Source organism: Bactrocera oleae, chromosome X (assembly GCF_042242935.1).
Source record: "Bactrocera oleae isolate idBacOlea1 chromosome X, idBacOlea1, whole genome shotgun sequence".
Classification (NCBI taxonomy): domain Eukaryota; kingdom Metazoa; phylum Arthropoda; class Insecta; order Diptera; family Tephritidae; genus Bactrocera; species Bactrocera oleae.
This window is the reverse complement of record NC_091541.1, coordinates 20,452,071-20,471,640: the sequence shown is the minus strand read 5'-3', so window position 1 is coordinate 20,471,640 and position 19,570 is coordinate 20,452,071. Positions and strand designations below refer to the sequence as shown.

The window sequence follows — 19,570 nt, the reverse complement described above, 5'->3', positions numbered from 1 at the left end:
GATCAAAAAGTAATCGAATATGTGGATGATCTCATATCGTTAGCCGCAGGTAAACGTTTAGAAAATCTTCCGCAGCGAAATATTCACCGTTTTTAATAGAACTATAACAAATAAAGGCTTCAGTGAGGGTTTTCTAATCGAGATGGTAAAGATACCACTAATTCCATATATACGACCAAGTATAACACCAGATGGTAGGCATCACAACTTATATTGCACGTATATCATATGCAGGAGTTCTCCTGAAGTATTCGGCAGTATGCCGCCCAATTTATACCCATGAAGTTTAATTTGTGTTATTTAACCAGATAGAGGTCCTTCAACTACTGCTTAATTGCACACTATCGCAATATGTTGCTACAGAGTATAATATAACCATTTTCACCTAACGATTGTTTGTATCACCTAAAAATGATCGAGTTCGATATAGTGTTATATACAAATACATGAATGATTAGTATGACGAGACGAGTTGAATTCCAGTTGATCTGTCCATACAAGCTGTAACTTAAATAAAAATTGAGATATTGTAATGAAGTACACGTACTCCTTGGCAAGGAAGGAACGAGTTCGTAGATGGGTGTAATCGGAGCACTGCCACGCCCACAAAACGCCATTAATCAAAAACATATAAATATCCACTACTAAGCCACAAATTAAAATACAGAACTGTAATTTTATACAACGAATCGCAATAACGAGGGGCACCTGTGGTATGAAAATTTTGAAAGTGGGCGTTGCCCGTCCGCTAATAGGTTTAATGTACATATATCCAAACCATTCAAGCTACATCTCCCAAATGCTAATATGTAAGATACCTTAGGAATATTAACTTAACTTATCACAATTAGTACACTACGAAAATTCGTTTAATGCCAAAAATATGTGAAATAAGTCACCGAATTTCCCCAGTTCTTATATACTATGTCTATACATGTAAATATTTTCGATAATACACCACGAAAATTCGTTTAATGCCGAAAATATGCGAAATAAGTCACCGAATTTCCCCAGTTCTTATATACTATGTCTATACATGTAAATATTTTCGTTATTTTAGCAGACTCTCTACTAATTATATCGGTCAATGTGTGAGTTGTTTTCCTAAAATGAAACCACCAATATATTTGAGTTATGACAAAAGTTAAGCAATCAGTCCAGATCCCCTATCCCCATCATAAGCGATATAATGATTTCCATTTATTTTGACTTTTCATTTGACTTTAAAGCGTTCATGTCGGTCAATTTGTGATATTCTACATTTTAATATAAATATTTCTGACTCGAAGCAAAAAGTAGTAATGAAACTAAGTGAGTATACGACTTATCATAAACATAAGTTTATAATAAATGTTGAATTCTCACGCAACATTTTTATACTCTTGCAACATGTTGCTACAGAGTATAATTGTTTTGTTAACCTAACAGTTGTTTGTATCACGTAAAACTATGTCTATATAAATGATCAAGATGATGAGACGAGTTGAAATCCGGGTGAATGTCTGCCTATCCGTCCGTGCAAGCTATAACTTGAGTAAAAATGTGGATATCTTAATGAAATGATTGGTACACATACGCGTATTACTTGGCATCGTAAGTTTGGTTTTGTATGTTATATGGGCGGAATCGTACTACTGCCACGCCCACAAAGCCCTATTAATCGAAAACGCCGTAACTAAACCGTACGTTAAGATACTGAACTTAAATTTAATACAACGAATAGCATTAAGGAGCGCACCTGCGGTTTGAAAATCTTTAGAAAGTGGGCGTGGTCCGCTCCCTATTAAATTTAATGTATATATCTTAAAACCCATTTACAGTACAGTGATAAAATAGGTGACAGTGATAAAATAGGTGACAGTGTAAAAATAGGTGATATCGGATGATAACCCCTCCCACTTCCCATATAACGGTTTAGTTAAAAACTACTAGAAGGGCGATAAATCAATAACTATATGCGACAGAGATATTAAATTTTACACTCGGGATGGTACAAAAGGGCTTTATAGGAGTCGATGTCAAATATGGAGTACAGTGAAATCACATATCTCCGGAACTACTTGACCCACTTAAACCAAATTCGGTACATAACATTATCTGACGGCCTTATGTTACAGTGCGGACTACAAAAACGCCTACTTCCCATATAGCACAATTTTAAATTCCATGTGATTCTTGCACTTTCCAGTATGCAAATCAAGCACCAAAGAATATATCGGCGCAAGACTTTGCACAAATAGTGCCTTTAAGGTATACCATCTTAAGTATAAAATTTGTCAAAATCAGACCATAACTGTTCAAGCACCCAGATTTCGAAATTGTAGACCCCAGTACCTATAGTTGACTTCTTACCGAAAATATCGGTCAATCTCATTGTCATTGAATCAGATGAATATTTCCCTTAGCCCCCGTATACTTTAAATAGGGATTTTTGAACTTCGGAACTGGAAGTCGATAAAGGATAGATTCTAACGCACTAGTCGACATATAGATGGCGCCACTAGAGTTTACTTTGTTATTTTTTTACTGTTTACTTCGGAACGCAGCTTGTATAAGCAAGGCAACACAAAACACTTGGTACAAACACAAGAATAACACAGAGAGGGGCAAAAGTGGCAGCTGAATTTAAAAATATAGCCTAAGAAAATATTATCTAATATTAAACAAAAAAATTCATTTGAGGGCAAGACAGGGCTCATAATTTTTTGTCTAACTCAAATCAGCACATAATACATCACTCGAAATATCTAAGGGCTAAGTTCGGATGTAACCGAACATTTTATACTCTCGCAAAGTCAAATGGTAAACTCGTTTTATTACTCGTGTTCTATGTTGACCGATATTTTCGGTAAAAAGTCAACTATAGGCACTGGGGTCCACATATTCAGTACCTAGGGGCTTGAACAGTTTTGGTTCAGTTAAGATAATTTTTGGTCACAAAGAATGCCACCACTTTAAACGTATTATTCACGCAAAGTTTTACGCCAATATAATCATGTTTGCTTGATTTGCATACTGGAAAGTAAAAAAATCAGATGGAATTTAAAATGATGTTATATTGTAAATAGGCGTCGTTGTATCCGATTTCGCCCATTTTCGTAGTATAACATAGAAGTATGAGAAGAATATTATTTACCGAATTTGGTTGAAATCGGTTAAGCAGATCCCAAGATATGGGTTTTCACCTAAAAGTAGGCGGTGCCACGCCTACTATCTAATTTTAAAACGTGGTTCCTATAAAATCATCGTATACCATCCCAGAGATTAAATTTAATGTCTTGTTTAGTGCTTGATTTATCTCGCTTTAAGTAGTTTTTAACAGTACCGTCATATGGGGAGTGAGTGGAGTCGTCACTCGATTTCACTAATTTTCACACCGTCGATAGAGATGCTAAAAACATTTGCTCCCAGTGAATTTTGTTATTATAGCTCAAGTGGTATAGGAGATATGCACATTCAACTTATTAGGGCGCGGGACCACGCCCACTTAAAAAAAAATGTAACTGCAGATGCCCCTTCCAAATGTAATATTGTATACCAAATAAGAGTTTTGTGTCTTGTAGTGGAGCTTAGTTATGGCAATTTATGACCCATCTCCAATACCAACGGTCTTACGGTCGGACGGACGGATGGACAGACAGTCACCCGGATTTCAACTTGTCTCTTCATCTTGATCATTTATATATGTATAACCCTATATCTAACTCGATTAGTTTTAGGTGATACCATCAACCGTTAGGTGAACAAAACTATTATACTCTGTAGCAACAAGTTGCGAGAGTATAACAATGGGTAAACATATTATTACATAAAAACCACTACACAGACCACTTTATGGTATTTTTTCTGTCTTTATTCGTAGAACGTACAACCGGTATAGACCAAAAATGAATTTACCGTTTGTTTGTTTTAAGAAAAAATTTTGATACTTAGAGTGGCGAATTTCGAAATTATTTTTTTTTGGATTTTTGGCCTATAAAATCGACCACAGTGCACTGTGTAGATAGGTGAAGTTGAGCCATTGTTTCGTCTATAAAACGGTGTTATTCAAAACTGTATAATGCAGTCAAACCTGGCTAAGAGAGGGCCATGATTTTTTTCCCGCTTATAGAGGTTTCTCACTAATGCGAGTTTCTAGCTCATAGAGGTACAGAAGCGGTTTGTCTCACTTACAGAGGTTTATCAATGATATTCAAAATATTTAGTTGTAAACATGATAAATAATAATTGAAAAATAGAGTGATTACTAAAATGCCTTAATACCAAGAAGCAAGTAACAGGCAAATTATATTTTAAAAATCAGTCAACTTTATTTATATTTATGAACTATAGTTAGCTTGACAAATAAGCTAATACAGTTAAATATTATTTCTATGAATTTCTAGAAAGTAACATAGAATGAATCATACATAGGAGAATTGTCGTTTATAGAGGTAAATACAAAAGAGGCTCTTAGTTATAGAGGTCAGAGTGGGAAAAACGACTGTCACTTATGGAGGTATCTGTTTCTCACTCATAGAGGTTTTTGAGAGGTCAATGTGCGGGACCTGAGAATTATTCTCACTTATAGAGCTTTCTCGCTTACCCAGTTCTCTCTTACTCAGTTTTGACTGTATATATAATTCCGTAACGAATATAATTAAAATTCTCCTATTTGACCAGGTGGTCAAAGAAACAAAGGACATGCGTAATAGTACATGTTTGAAAATCAGACGTAAACCCTCTCTAAGGGATTTATTGTATTTACATATTTTAAAATTAAAACGAAAAGGAAACAGAGGACTTACTACTGAAGATCTAGAATTAAACGACCGATTATCACAGTGGAGAAAGCGTTATGACAAATATGGGAAATAAACAGAACAATACTGTAAGCTAGTTGTGATAAATCAGCAAGAAAACGATCAAAAAGTAATCGAATATGTGGATGATCTCATATCGTTAGCCGCAGGTAAATGTTTAGAAAATCTTCCGCAGCGAAATATTCACCGTTTTTTATAGAACTATAACAAATAAAGGCTTCAGTGAGGGTTTTCTAAGTTATCAAGACTTACCTCCAATTGTTGGAGTTACTGTTTAAATGGAGAAGCATTGGATTTGGTGAGTAGCTTAGCGGTATGTCATAACAACTACGCTGAAGCGTAGGACTTATTGACCGCGAGGTATAAGGTCAACGGATCATGGTGGACAGCCACATCAAAGCACTCATGTCGATTGGGAGCGCAGTTAAGGACACTGCTAAGGGAATAAAGCAAGTTCTAAATTCCATACTTCAACACGTTGGTGCCCTACATGCGCTCGAACGACCAGTCGAGTTCTGGGATGACTGGCTCATTCACCTTACCGTTTCAAAGTTAGCACAAGATACCCGTAAGCAATGGGAGTTATCGCTTGTCATGGACAAACTACCATCGTTCTCTGCTCTTCAAGAATTTCTTGAAAACCACGCAAAGACAACGACAACAACAAAGAATGTTGAAGAAGCATTTGCACAACCAGAAGTACATACCGCTACATCAACCGCTACTAAGGGACCGAATTGTGCTTATCGAAACGGTGAGCATAAAATCTGCGTTTGATCAAAGTTCAGCCAACTCGACTCCAAGGGTAAACTAACCGCTATTAAAAAATTAGGCACGTGTATAAATTGCCTAAGCAGGAAGCATATCCTCACCAGTTGCCATAGCACGTCTTCGTGTCGCATATGCGAACGACGTCACCATACTTTATTTCACACAAGCTTTACCGATCAACCCGCAAGGTCCGATGCTCCTTCAAATGTACAACGCTTTAATGTAACCGCACACTACGCCGACACTGATCGCGTCATTCTACTAGCAACCGCTGAAATTATGGTACAACACTGAAGTAACACTTCGCATATCACCTCGATCGCTTGATGCTAAATTTCAAGTAAGAACGCTCATCTTACCGAAAATTACTAACGATCTTCCAACCTCCGCTGTACCGACATCTCCATGGCCACATTGTGCGGATTTGCCACTAGCCGAATGGCATTATTCCAAGCCCGGGCCAATAGGAATGGATGAAATGGACAAATTTCTGCTACACAGACTCCGGAAGGAATGAACGGGGTACACCAATGGCACAAAACACTACATTCGGATTGGTACTGTTTGAAAACGCTGCCAATTTGCAAAGTCCACCGATGAACATTTCAACATTATATTCCGACATTAATTTAACTGAACTCATCCACAAGTTTTGGGAATTCGAAGAGTTACCTGCCCGCAAATTCCTCTCACCTGAAGAATCTATGTGTGAGAAACTATACAACGATACAACCGAACGTGCATCGGATGGGCGCTACACCGTGCGCTTATCATTGAAGAAAAACGTCTTGATAGGTGAATCAAGAGGAGCAGCTGTTCGAGCATTACTGCGCATGGAAAAAGTATTTGCGGCTAACGAACGACTTTACAAAGAGTATACCATGTTTATGGAGGAACTCATCTCTATGGGACACATGGAACCAGCAGAGATGACAATAGATAAAGTGTACTACATGCCCCATGATGCGTTGGAAAAGACCACTAGTCAAACCACGAAACTTCGAGTAGTCTTCAACGCATCTATGAAGTCAACATCTGGGAATTCGTTAAATGACGCTCTCATGATAGGCCCACAACTACAGCAAGATCTATTTTCTATTTTGGTTCGTTTTCGCACTCATCGTTTTGGAATCATAGCCGACATCGAAAAGATGTACCGCCAGGTTTATGTCGCCAAAGAAGACACCGATTATCAACGCATAGTCTGGCGTTCGCATCCAGAAGATCCAGATTATCGCCTTTTAAGGGTCACGTATGGAGTTGCTTCAGCATCGTATCTTGCCGTAAGGTCACTGCATCGAGCAGCACTTAACGCGTCAAACGCAAGCAAAAAAGTTATAGAAGTGATAAAGTCAGACTTATATATGGATGACTTACTAACTGGTGCTGATACCTTTAATGAACTCGCTTTACTTCAAAAAAAACGTTTCCCACGCACTCTGTGAAAGTGGATTCGAACTACGCAAGTGGGGAACCAATTCTCAAAGCCTTAGAGATCTGATACCGCAAGCATCTAAATAAATTTCGCATCTCTTAGCCGATGGAGACCATATCCGCACTCTTGGTACAATATGGCACACAAACCATGATTGGCTTTCTATAGCAGTGAATTTCGACGACTTGCCTAACAAACTTACAAAGCGAACATTTCTTTCCGATTCGAGCAAGATATATTGGATCCACTGGGTTTAATTGCACCTTGTACGATTCGTTCTAAAATTAGGTCACAAAACCTTTGGCGATCAAACGCAGGGATGAACCAGTTCTTTCAGAAATTGCGAAGGACTGGTTAACGCATCGTCGTGAATTACCGCAACTATCAACGCTAAAACTAAACCGCTGGTTGGGGATTAGTAAAACTTCTTATTCTCAGTTTCACATTTTTACCGACGCATCAGAAGTCGCATATGCAGCTGCACTTTACTGTCGCACGCAGTCTCCGGACGGCACGATTAGGGTGGTACTAGTAGCAGCGAAAACAAGAGTAGCGCTTCTGAAAACTATCTCATTACCACGACTCGAGCTTTGTGCAACTCATTTGGGAGCAAGGCTAGTGAAGCAAGTCCAATCAAATCTGAACTATACCTTCTCCAAATTATACGCATGGACGGACTCAATGATTACACTGGCGTGGATACAAGGCAACCCTAGCCGCTGGTCAGTATTAGTGGCCAATCGCGTCGCTGAAGTACAAGATGTTCTCCCAGCAACACACTGGAGACACGTCGCCTCAGAGCAAAATCCCGCTGATTGCGCTTCAAGGGGCATATTACCGTCGCAACTACTCACACATCAACTTTGGTGGCATGATCCCCAATGGCTACATGAAAACAACAGTAGTTGGCCTATCTCTGCAGAACCGCACGCAACAGATCTCGAACTAAAATCTAGCAAAACTATAACACTACTTATGGAAACCGCTGACGATTGGGATTTGTTGACGAAGTATCATTCATTAAACAAACTTAAACGCATTACCGCTTATTTATTACGCTTCATCAATAATGCACGGTCTAGGGCCGGGATACGAAAATCCGGCAGTTTATCTTGTGCTGAAAATCAAAACGCTGAAATAGCATTGGTAAAGTATACTCAGAATATCGCTTTTGAAAAGGAAATTTCTAATTGCCGAGTAAACAAGCCAATAAATATACGAAGCAGTCTAGCACGGCTCCAACCGTTTCTAGACTCAAAGGGGTTTCTTACGTGTAGGAGGCCGCATCCAAAACGCAACGCTAGCGGATTATGTTAAACATCCTATAGTAGTGCCGAAGAAATCACCGCTTGCTAAATTAATCGCGGTAGAAATACATCTTTTAACATTACATGGTGGATCTCAGATAATTCAACGGCGATATTGGGTACCAGGCGTTCGTAACCTCGTCCGTGGTATATATCGAAAATGCATTCGTTGCAGTCGACTGAGTTTCCAACCATTTCAGCAGCTCATGGCTGAGCTGCCTCCAAGCCGCGTCACTTCAACCCGCTGTTTTCTACATAGCGCAGTCGATTACGCTGGTCCTTACTCCGTAAAGTTTACGCATGGAAGAGGCGGAAAATCTACAAAGGCATACATATGCTCATTTATTTGCATGAGTACTGGTGCAATGCATATCGAGCTTGCTGGAGACCTTTCCTAAATCGCTCTCATCGCTGCTTTCAAACGCATTACTAACAGAAGAGGGTACTGCCACCACATTTACTCTGTCAATGGCACTAACTTCGTCGGCGCTGCAAAGGAGCTCCGATTAGCTTACGAACGCTGCATTCGTGATGAAAGAGTGTTCGCAGATGCATAAACAATTTGGCATTTCAACCCTCCAAGCGCCCCTCACATGGGTGGCTTCTGGGAGGCTGATATAAAACGAATCAAATATCATCTTAAGCGCGCCTTAGACACTTCGCTTCTAACTTACGAAGAATTTGCAACAGTACTAACTGAAGTTGAAGCCTGTGTGAATTCGCGTCCTATTTGCTGTATTCCTACAAATGTAAACGACTTCGAAGTTCTTATGCCAAGACACTTCATGATTGGCGTACCGCTAATGGGGCTTCCAGATCCTGTGGTTGAAGTCTTCAATGGAACCATATATCAACGTTGGCAAAGCATTGTGTCGATTAGACAACACTTCTGGAATCGATGGCGAGATGAGTATCTTGTCAGTCTTCAAAGCCGTTCGAAATGGATACGCTCAACGCCGAATTTGCTAAAAGATGATATCGTTATCATACATGAAGGCAACACGCCCTTCACGAAATGGAAACTTGGCCGTGTGATTGGCACTTCTCCAGGGACGGATGGTCAAGTTCGAGTTGTAAACTTGAAGACATCCGAAGGGGAGCTTTTGAGGCCTGTGATCAAACTATCGTTTCTACCAACAAAAGGGGACATATTTTCTACAAGTATATGATATCCTTAGATTTTAATTGAAATTGTAATTTTTTGAACGGTCATTCAAGGCGGCCAGCATGCTCGCGCCTTCTGGCATCACCTTTGTAAACCTATGTTTAAAGCTTGTTGAGCAGCACTTATGTGCTTGCTGTCAAACTAGCTTCCGTTTTTTCGCTCTCTTCAATAAAGGATTTCGAACAGATAGGTCGTGTTTAATTTTAATCCGCAATAATCCACCTAAATCTTCCGCATCTAACCGCGTGCGTTATTAACCTCAACACCATGAATGAAACAAGTAAGGAAGACCTTAGTTCGGATGTAACCAAACATTTTATACTCTTGGAACTTGCAAGGATCAAAGCTGGTTAAATACATTCAGGTGTTGACAATATTAAAAAATGTAGAGGAAGGGTTCAATCAAATTTTGTATCATATTAACTTTTTTTTGAAGGTCATTAGTTTCATTACTATATTTTACTTCCCGTCAGCGAAAATTATACTCAAATCATTGGGGGCAGAGAAATGGAAGGGCTGATTGCATTAATTTTTGACATTACTCAGGTATACTTGATAACTTTTTCAAGCAATTTTATAAATATAAACATATACAAGAGTAAAGTCAGCCGGACGTTTCAAAATTGTGAATATCAGTTATATGCGGGCTAGGGGAATTTTTCGCCCAATTTATCCATTTTAGGCACAAAGATACACTGTTATTAGAAAAGTTGAATTTCATAAAATTATTCCCACATTGGCCAATATATGTGGTATAAAGTCAGCTGGGAGCCCGCAAATCTTTTTAATTGGTATATGGGGGCTAAAGGAATTGTTTAAACTCAATGAAGAATCTTTAGATTCTTACCGCTAGTGGGAGAATAATAAAGATCTTCATTGAGTGAGAATTTATTTCAATCTAATTTTATTTTTGTGTTTTTTGCCTTTATATACAATTTTAATTCCATCTTAAGCCGCATACCGAATCAGCTGATAAGACCTATCTTATGAGAGCGGAATGTAAATTAACACTCACCACCGCCTCTACCGTCCACTTCTATACAGACCGTACGAAAGGATATCCGCGAAAATTGGATTTTCCCGTAGAAATGAGTCAGCTGATTGCACTCTTACAACGCAGGGTTGCCAGTCTTGATATTTTGTAGAAATTAAAAAAAAAAACTTTACTATTTTTAATAGTTAGGTTTTAGTTTTGAACTTTTACATTATGAAAAATTATAACTAAATGTGTGAAAAAACGTGTATACAAATTGAGTAATGGCAACATTGGTGAAATGAAAACACAAGAAAACAAACAACTAATTTCTACATTGCCACTACGGGCATGACTTTTGACAAATTTTGTTTAATACGGGCTATAAGTACGGAACGTCGGGGACTGTTTCCAGCAAAAGGGCCGATAAAGACAGTCTGCAATTAGCACTTGACTAAATGTGTCGATGCGGACAGAGGTCCATATTTTACGTATGATATTAAACTAATTATTACTCGATAAAATATCAAATAGTCACTTTTTTAAATGCCAAGTTGTCCAACTATAAACTAATTGCCACTCAACCTGAAATAATATTTCTGATACATTCATTTGCACGTGCACATATTCAGAACCATAGACCTACTGATTCGCTTTGTCACACTGTAAACATACTAACATAATGTCATTTTGTGAGAGCCGTTTGGTTTTGGTCGTGCCCAACCTTAATCTTAAGTAACCAACCGTATATGGATATGTGTATGTTCGGATATATTGTTACACGACATGGCGTTGTTTTCAATGTACAACTTAATGCATGTGCGTGTATATATATATATGGTATTTTATTTGATATGAGTTTATATTTTTGTGTACATAAGAACTTAGTTTACGATGCCTTAGTGTTGTTTTCAAGTGCACAGAATTATAGTTATATTGCAATGTAAATGCATATAATTGTATGTGTTCGTTTATATATGTATGTACGCTTTGTACTGATAATAATGATATCCATAATAAGCATGTTCAATGATATTTGAACAGAAGTATTGACCCGATTCAACCCATTTTTTACACAAGGGTGTATTATTATCAAAGACACATTTTTCTCGAACTCATAAGTATATATCACAGATTGACCGATATTTTCGACAAAAAGTCTGCCATACGCACTGAGGTCCACATATTTGGCGTATGTCTGCTTGGAAAGTTATAACCCGATTTCGACAATTTTTGGACGTAAGATGAAATACCTTGAGAGCACTATTTGATCAAAGTTTTATTCGGATACATTCATTGGTTCTTGATTTGTATATTGGAAAGTGAAAGAATCATATGGAATTTAAAGGTTTGTTATATGGGAAGTAGGCATTTTTTTCTGCTTTCACCCATTTTCGCAGTGTTATGTAGAAATGTCAGGATAAGTAATATAACATACCAAACTTGGTCGATATCGGTCGAGTAGGTCCTGATATATGAATTTTCCCCTAATGTGGGCGGTGTCACGCCCATCGTAAAATTTTGACCCCGGCTTCTATAAAACCCTCTCGCCATATGGGATATAAAATTTAACGTCTCTGCCGCATTTATTTATTGATTTATCATGCTTTTAGTAGTTTTTAACAGAACCGTTGATTGGGTAATGGTCGGGATTATCATCCGATTTAATCCGTTTAACAGTCTTAGTCTTACGCGAATTTTGTTATTATAGCTTTAGTGGCTTAGGAGATACACATAGCCAATAAAGTCTGCGTTCACCCGACACTATTTTTAAGTGAAGTAGAAACACAATGTAAATAGGTATTTCAGTTCAAATTTTCTACATGTATTTCTTCTTTATATTTTTAAGTTCAAAATGCAAAAACAAAAATGTATATTCCTTTTTTCATTTTTGTGATAACGGGAATTTAGTGTAAGGAGAAGTAAACATAGACACCATTAAGTCTGCGTTCAGCTTTAAAATTAGTTACAAAAGTATTAAAAATGATAAAGAAAAATTAAATTCAATATTTTGTTGGATAGCCGCGTTGTTTTAAAATCTCGCTTAATCGATTTGGGATTGATCTTACCAACTTATCTGTTTCCTCAGCTGTAATCTGGGACCATTCTTCTTTTATAACACTTCGAATAGCCTCTTTACTTGTTATTGTATGCTGACGAATTCTTTTTTCCAACAGATCCCATTGTTGCTCAATAGGATTGAGGTCAGGTGATTGAGGGGGCGGTTTAAGTTGTCTAGGAGCATTGTACAAGAGCTAAAGTCAAACTATTTCCGCAGTATGCTTCGGGTCATTATGTTGTTGGAACCAAAACGTCGAAGATAATCCAAGATTCTCTGCACTTTGTTTCAAATTGTTTTTAAAATGTTCAAAGAACCCCATTTGTCCATTGCGGATTCAATAAACTCAAGCTGACCCACGCCACCAGCCGCCATGCAACCCCACACTATAATTCCGCCACCTCCGTGTTTAACTGTACCAACAAGATTTTGCTTTTCTAGGGCAGTTCCTGACTTGCGTCACACAATTGTAGACCGAAAATATTACTTATCTCCAGAATTTCGGCGACCTATTTATATAAATATGAGCAAATTCAATTCGCTTTCGCCTGTTTACAAGTGAAATACATATATGGTTTCTTTCGAACGACTCTACCATGATATCCAAAAAAAAAAATTTTCTAGCAGTTTCGGCACAAATTTTTTTTTTAATGGTTATATTTACGTTTTCAATAATCTTTGTGAACGTAATTCGAGGATTACCTTTCACCATATTTATTATTTTCCGTTCTTCCCGGGCTGATAATATTTTAGGACGGCCAGATCGCGGTTTTGACGTTAAAATTCCGTTTTTTTTTAATTGTTTACGACGCGCTAGACAGAAGAATACATTCTTCCAATAGTGTGCCCAATTTTTCTGACACTTTCGCCATCTTTCCACAACTTAGTGATAATTTTTCTTTCCGACAGACTAATTTCTTTTCCTTTGGTTTCCATTTTTTTTAATATTATTAAAACGCATCACGAGCTCTTTTAACTAATTATATTAAAACACAATAGAATCTACGCAAAAAGAACGAACAAATTCATGAGAAGTAACGGTATTTCCAATTCAAGTTAACTGAACGCAGACTTAATGGTGGCTATGTTTACTTGTTCTTACACTAAAAACCCGTTATCACAAAAATTAAAATAGGAATATACATTTTTGTTTTTGCATTTTGAACTTAAGAATATAAAGAAGAAATACATGCAGAAAATTTGAACTGAATTACCTATTTACATTGTGCTTTTACTTCACTTAAAAAAATGTGTCGGGTGAACGCAGACTTTATTGGCTATGTGTATGTACATTAAACCTATTAGAGGGCGAGGTCATGCCCACGGGTGCTCCTTGCTACTGCAATCATCTGTTATTATAGTTTTATATCTTAATTTAATGCTTAGTTACGGCATTTTATAGGTTTTCGATTAATGGAGTTTTTTAGGCGTGGCATGGCCCGATTAAATATATTTACAATCTCTTCCTTACTTTTTTGCCAAGGCGGATAGTCGCTCACCCGGATTTCAACTCGTCTCGTCAGCGTGATCATTTATACATACAGGGTACGCTAATTAGCACACCCTGCCATGTCCACTAAAATTAAGAGAAAATTAAAGAAAAAAATAATATCAAGAAGGAGTTAAATTATAGGTATTCAGTAACGTTTATTAAATAATGTTGAATGAAAACAAATTAGTAATTAGAAAAAAAAAAACAAATAGAAGCACAAAAAAATCAATATAACGTAAAACAAATTTAGAAGCAGTTCGATCAAGAGATCATCACATCTGAAAAAATTTAATAAAATTTTGTAAGTATTGTAATTTAAAAAAAAAACGTATGAGTTTATATTTCCTAAATATTTAGTTGGGTACCCATTTTGGGAAATTACGGATGTACATCTTCTCGGCATAGATGACACCAAATCCACGCAGATATCATTTTTTGACATTCCTGTTGAATAACTGCCCATAAATCGTGCACTGCCTTCAGTTGCAGTGCCATGACTCTCCTTTTTATTATTGCCCACAGATATTCAATTGGATTGAAGTCTGAACTCTGGGCAAGCAAATTCAGCAATGGAATTGCCTGGTTTTGAAGCCACTGAATTACAGACCTCGACTTATGGCATTTTCCTGTTGGAAAACTGCGGTGGTGTATACAGATAACAGTAAGTCTTCTAAAAACGGTACGAGATAATTTTCAAGCAACTTCTGGTATGCTACAGAATCTATCTTGCCCGTTATCTGCACAATAGGGCCGAGACCATGCTTCGTAGATTTGTCGCTTCAAAATACAGAATTCCAGAAGGAAAGAGGGAAATCCCTAAGCAGTCTGACAAATTCTAATCGCGTCTTTCGATTATTGTGTGAAACTTTTAGATTTTTTTCAATTTCGATCAAGAAATTCCGTAACGAAAATAAACACGCGTAATGTTTGTATATCTGTCTACATGCAACATATGTATGTAAATATGTACACTAATTGATTCATGCAAAATATATTTTACATATCGACCCAGATTTTGCGAGCCATGAAAAAATATTTTTGAATTGTAAAATATTTTAAATCGTTTGCGGGTAAAACTTTACTTGAATACAAAGTATGCGTAAAATTTTTGCATGCTCTTAGGCATATCTTTCGGATATCTCAAGCGGAACAAATCAATTGAAAAGACAGCAAGGTGAATAAAAAAATAATAACATTTAAGATACAATTTTTTTAATGGCTAATAAAAATGTGGAATTTAATAAAAATTTTAATAAGGAAAATAAATTATTCAATATTCGGAGTCATAATATAAGGTTGGCCGTTATTTCCCTTCCGCTTTTTTGCTCTTCATTCAATGCTTTATAAAAAGTGTTACAGTGATCGGATTTAGTTAAAATATGCGCCGTTTTGTTCGATGATCTGTTTCCATCTAGACGGCAACTTCATAATACCTTCCTCGTAGAAGCCCCCCTCCTTATTTGCGAAGAATTCGGACAGCCACTTTTCACAAGCCTCTTTTGAGTTCAACTTCACACCACCAAGGGCATTCGCCATGGACAGGAACAGGTGGTAATCACTTGGCGCTACGTCCGGGCTATATGGTGGATGCGATAAAACCTCCCATCCGAGCTCCCGTAGCTTCTGACGAGTCATCAACGAAGTGTGTGGTCTGGCGTTGTCCTGGTGGAACACTACACCCTTCCTGTTGGCCAATTCTGGACGCTTCTGGTCGATCGCCTGCTTAAAGCGGTCCAGTTGTTCGCAGTAGATGGTAGAATCAAGCGTCTGGCCATATGGGAGCAGCTCATAATGGATGATTCCCTTCCAATCCCACCAAACACACAGCAAACCCTTCCTGGCCGTCAATCCCGGCGTGGCCACTGTTTGGGACGATTCACCGGCCTTCGACCACGACCGTTTTCGCTTGATATTGTCGTATGTGATCCATTTTTCGTCGCCAGTCACCATCCGCTTCAAGAATGGGACGAGTTCGTTCCGTTTAAGCAGCATATCGCAGGCGTTGATTCGGTCCAGAAGGTTTTTTTGCGTCAAATTATGCGGCACCCAAACATCAAACTTTTTTTTGTATCCAGCCTTCTGCAGATGGTTCAAAATGGTTTGGTGACTAACTCCCATCTCCTGGGCGATGTCACGAGATGCCATATGCCGGTCTAACTCGATGTATTCCATGATTTGATCGGTATTTGTCGTCACAGGTCTTCCGCCGGCTGGCTTATCCATGGTGTCGTTTTCACCGGCTCTGAATCGTCGAAACCATTCCTCCGCGGTTCGAAGTGATAGAGTACCATCCCCCAAAACACCATTAATCTCACGGAACGTTTCTCTAGCGGATTTGCCTTTAACGAAGGAAAACTTTAAAATAGCGCGAATTTCGGCGTTAGTGAACTCCATGTTTACACGTCTATAACTGTTGAACGCAATATCCAAACTAATCATGCATAGCGTTGTTTTGTAGGTTATGTCAAGACCTTTCAAATTATGTATAGTGTTGCCAGATACGAGCTCTGTAGCGCTTTGTACATAGCCGCGAAATTCAAAAGACAAAAAAGCGGAAGGGAAATAACGGCCAACCTAATATTAGTAGCTTTATTATTAAGGCTCTGAGCGCGGCGACCGAATCAATAAATTCCGTAACGAAAATAAACACGCGTAATGTTTGTATATCTGTCTACATGCAAAATATGTATGTAAATATGTACAGTAATTGATTCATGCGAAATGTTTATGTATGAGCATGCATATATTATATATCGACGCAGGTTTTGCGAGCCATGGAAAAATATTTTTGAATTGTAAAATATTTTAAATCGTCAAACTATGTTGCCAAATTTGTCAATTTTTTCTGTGTTTGCGGATTTGCGGGGTAAAAAGTACAGAAAAAAAAAATAAATAAATTATTATAATATAATTGCATAAGTTGATAAAAGATGCTGTGCAATAGCTTTACCACGGCAGCCCCCCTGAGTATCACACGTACTTTTTAAATTATACATATTTTCCTAGTTGTTCAATGTATTCAAAATCCAAAACTAGTAAACTACTGTAGGCGATTAAGCTTGAGCAACTAATGATGAGCAGTTGCTTTGTTTTGATATTTCTATATACTATAATAAGAAATAGTAAAAATAGGTAATAAACAAAACATGCCGATTGATGAGTCAATTGTCTCTTATGAGTTGATAGGTGATGTCGGCTCGTTTATATTCAAACTCAATAGTGTGCAAAGGTCAACCAGAAGGGAAAAATCATTACATATTAAGGAAACCAATTTTATTCATATTTAATATTAAACCATATTATGGGCAAGAAAACTATTCTGTTTCATTCATATAACGAACATATTGACCAATATCTACACTATATAAAGTCAACCCGAAAAGATATGGGGGCTTGGGGAAGTACGGAATCGAAAGTATTTCTCCCTAATTCCATGAAAATAGCTTCCATATTGATATTGTTGCTGTTATAGCGATTATCTAGTCCCGCTTAATAATAATAACCCAACGATTACCCTCCTCCCGCCCAACCGACGCGAGGGGCGCAATCCGCATACGTGCGGAATTAGCCGAGTCAGAAAGAGAGTTTTTTAAGTGTTGAGATCTAAAACTGCTCAGCTACAGCAACAAATTTCAACAGCTAAGATTTAAAGTTACAATATAATAAATTGTTACATTTTCATTTATTAAGAGAAAATAATAAAGTCTTTTTAATTTTGAAAAGTGAGTCAGATAAGTCAAATGTGCTGGAATGAGAATTAAAATCATGACATATACGGCGGAATGGCTCGTTTTGTTCAAAATTTGATCTACAGGATTTTAGTAGTAAAGGTCTGAACTGCCTCGAAAGGCGAACCGGGATATTAAATTTAATTTCAGACAGGAGAAAAGAACTGCAAACTGTTCCATTCAAAATTTTCACTAAGAATATTATGCCAAGCATTTCCCTACGACTAGAAAGTGTAGGTAGATTAATAAATTTTAAACGACTAGTGTATGGAGGTAGACTTACCCTAGAATCCCATCGGAAATGCGCTAAGGCGAAAAGTAAAAATTGTTTTTAACTTGTCAGAATGGATTTGGTAGCTAGGGTTCCATACAACAGAGCCATATTTCAATATAGGTAGGTGCAACCATATTGTTTAAATCTGCTTGCAACAGACACCTTTCCTCAGTTAAAGTGTATGATTCAAAAAGCTTTACATCGTCAGCGTATAATACAATTTTTGAGAATTCTATTACTGAAGAAATATCGTTAATAAACAACAAGAACAGAATCGGGCCAAGATGACTGCCTTGCGGAACACCTAAAGAAACATTAATTGTATCTGAAGGTGTATCCTCAAATATCACTCGTTGTGTTCTATTAGAAAGATAGGAAGATACCCATTGAAGGAATCTTGGCTGAAAGCCCAGCAGATCAAGTTTATGTATGAGAATCGAGAGATTTACTTTATCGAAAGCTTTGCTAAAGTCTGTGTATATAACATCCGTATGCTTATGTTCCCTAAAACCCAATGATATATGGTTTACAAATTCAAGTAAGTTTGTCATAGTCGAATTCCCTTTACGAAATCCATGCTGAGATGAGGAAATTAACGGAGAAATCGGATATATGGTCAGTGATGATAGCTTCAAAAAGTTTAGGTATAACTGATAGTTTTGCGATACCTCTATAGTTTTCAATGTTGGATCTAAATCCACTTTTAAGCAAAGGAATTATGAATGACTGTTTCCATATTGAAGGAAATATACCGTGTTTAAGAGAGGAATTAAGTATCCTTGTCAAAGGCAAGTAAATATATTTGGCACTATTATTTAGGAAGCATGAGGGTATCATGTCTGGGCCATAACTAAAAGATGGTTTTAACTTATTTAAATTAAGTAGGACGTCTTCTTCAGAAATAATTGGGGCGTTAATTAAAGTATTCGAACACAGCACGTGCTGATAAGAAAAAGTTTTAGAAGAATTATTACAGTAGTTTGACTTGAAAAATTCTGCAAACATATTGGATATAATATCATTGTCACTTGAAATGATAGATTTGTTGTTGTTGTTGTTGTAGCGGCAGAATTCTGCCGAGTTGACAGTCCTTGGCCGGAATAAATCCGGGTCCGTTCCGGTTACGTAGACCCGACTGTCGTGGGAACGGTAGATTTGTATTTCATCGCGGACGGAAATTTGGAAATCCTTCGTTTGGAGTTGACGAAATCCTAAAAGGATTTTGGATTACTTACAACACTCTTTTTTCGGAATATTTAGAATAGTCGACAAGTGAACCGGTTTTTTTTAAATGTTTAAAGCCTCGAGTTTTTCTGTTTTTCAATTTATGTAACTCTTTCGACGACCACGGACTTCTACTTTTACTATTGGAACATACTTTTCAAATAATCTCGTAATAATGTTATTAAAATGAGAGACACTCAATTCAATATCACCATTATAATTAGGCCATGATATTGTAGAAAGTTCTGTATTTAACTTTTTAAAATTAGCTTTTGCAAAGTTGAACCGATTACGGAAGCACGAAGTTTGATAATTATTATAGCTCATGATTTCGACAGAT

At 37.3% G+C, this 19,570-nt stretch overlaps 1 protein-coding gene across 9 annotated transcripts in view; it reads right to left on the bottom strand.

Annotated features, from left to right (window-relative positions):
- Dyrk3 (Dual-specificity tyrosine phosphorylation-regulated kinase 3) overlaps window positions 1-19,570 on the bottom strand; it is a 199,068-nt gene that overhangs the window by 135,446 nt on the left and 44,052 nt on the right. For 6 of the 9 annotated variants that reach the window (XM_070112475.1, XM_070112470.1, XM_070112468.1 and 3 more), the window contains exon 2: window positions 14,012-14,088. The exons of the other annotated variants lie outside the window; for them this stretch is intronic. The gene's annotated coding sequence lies outside the window, so the exon portion shown is untranslated. The remainder of the gene's footprint in view (window positions 1-14,011; window positions 14,089-19,570) is intronic. 9 annotated transcript variants of the gene reach the window in all.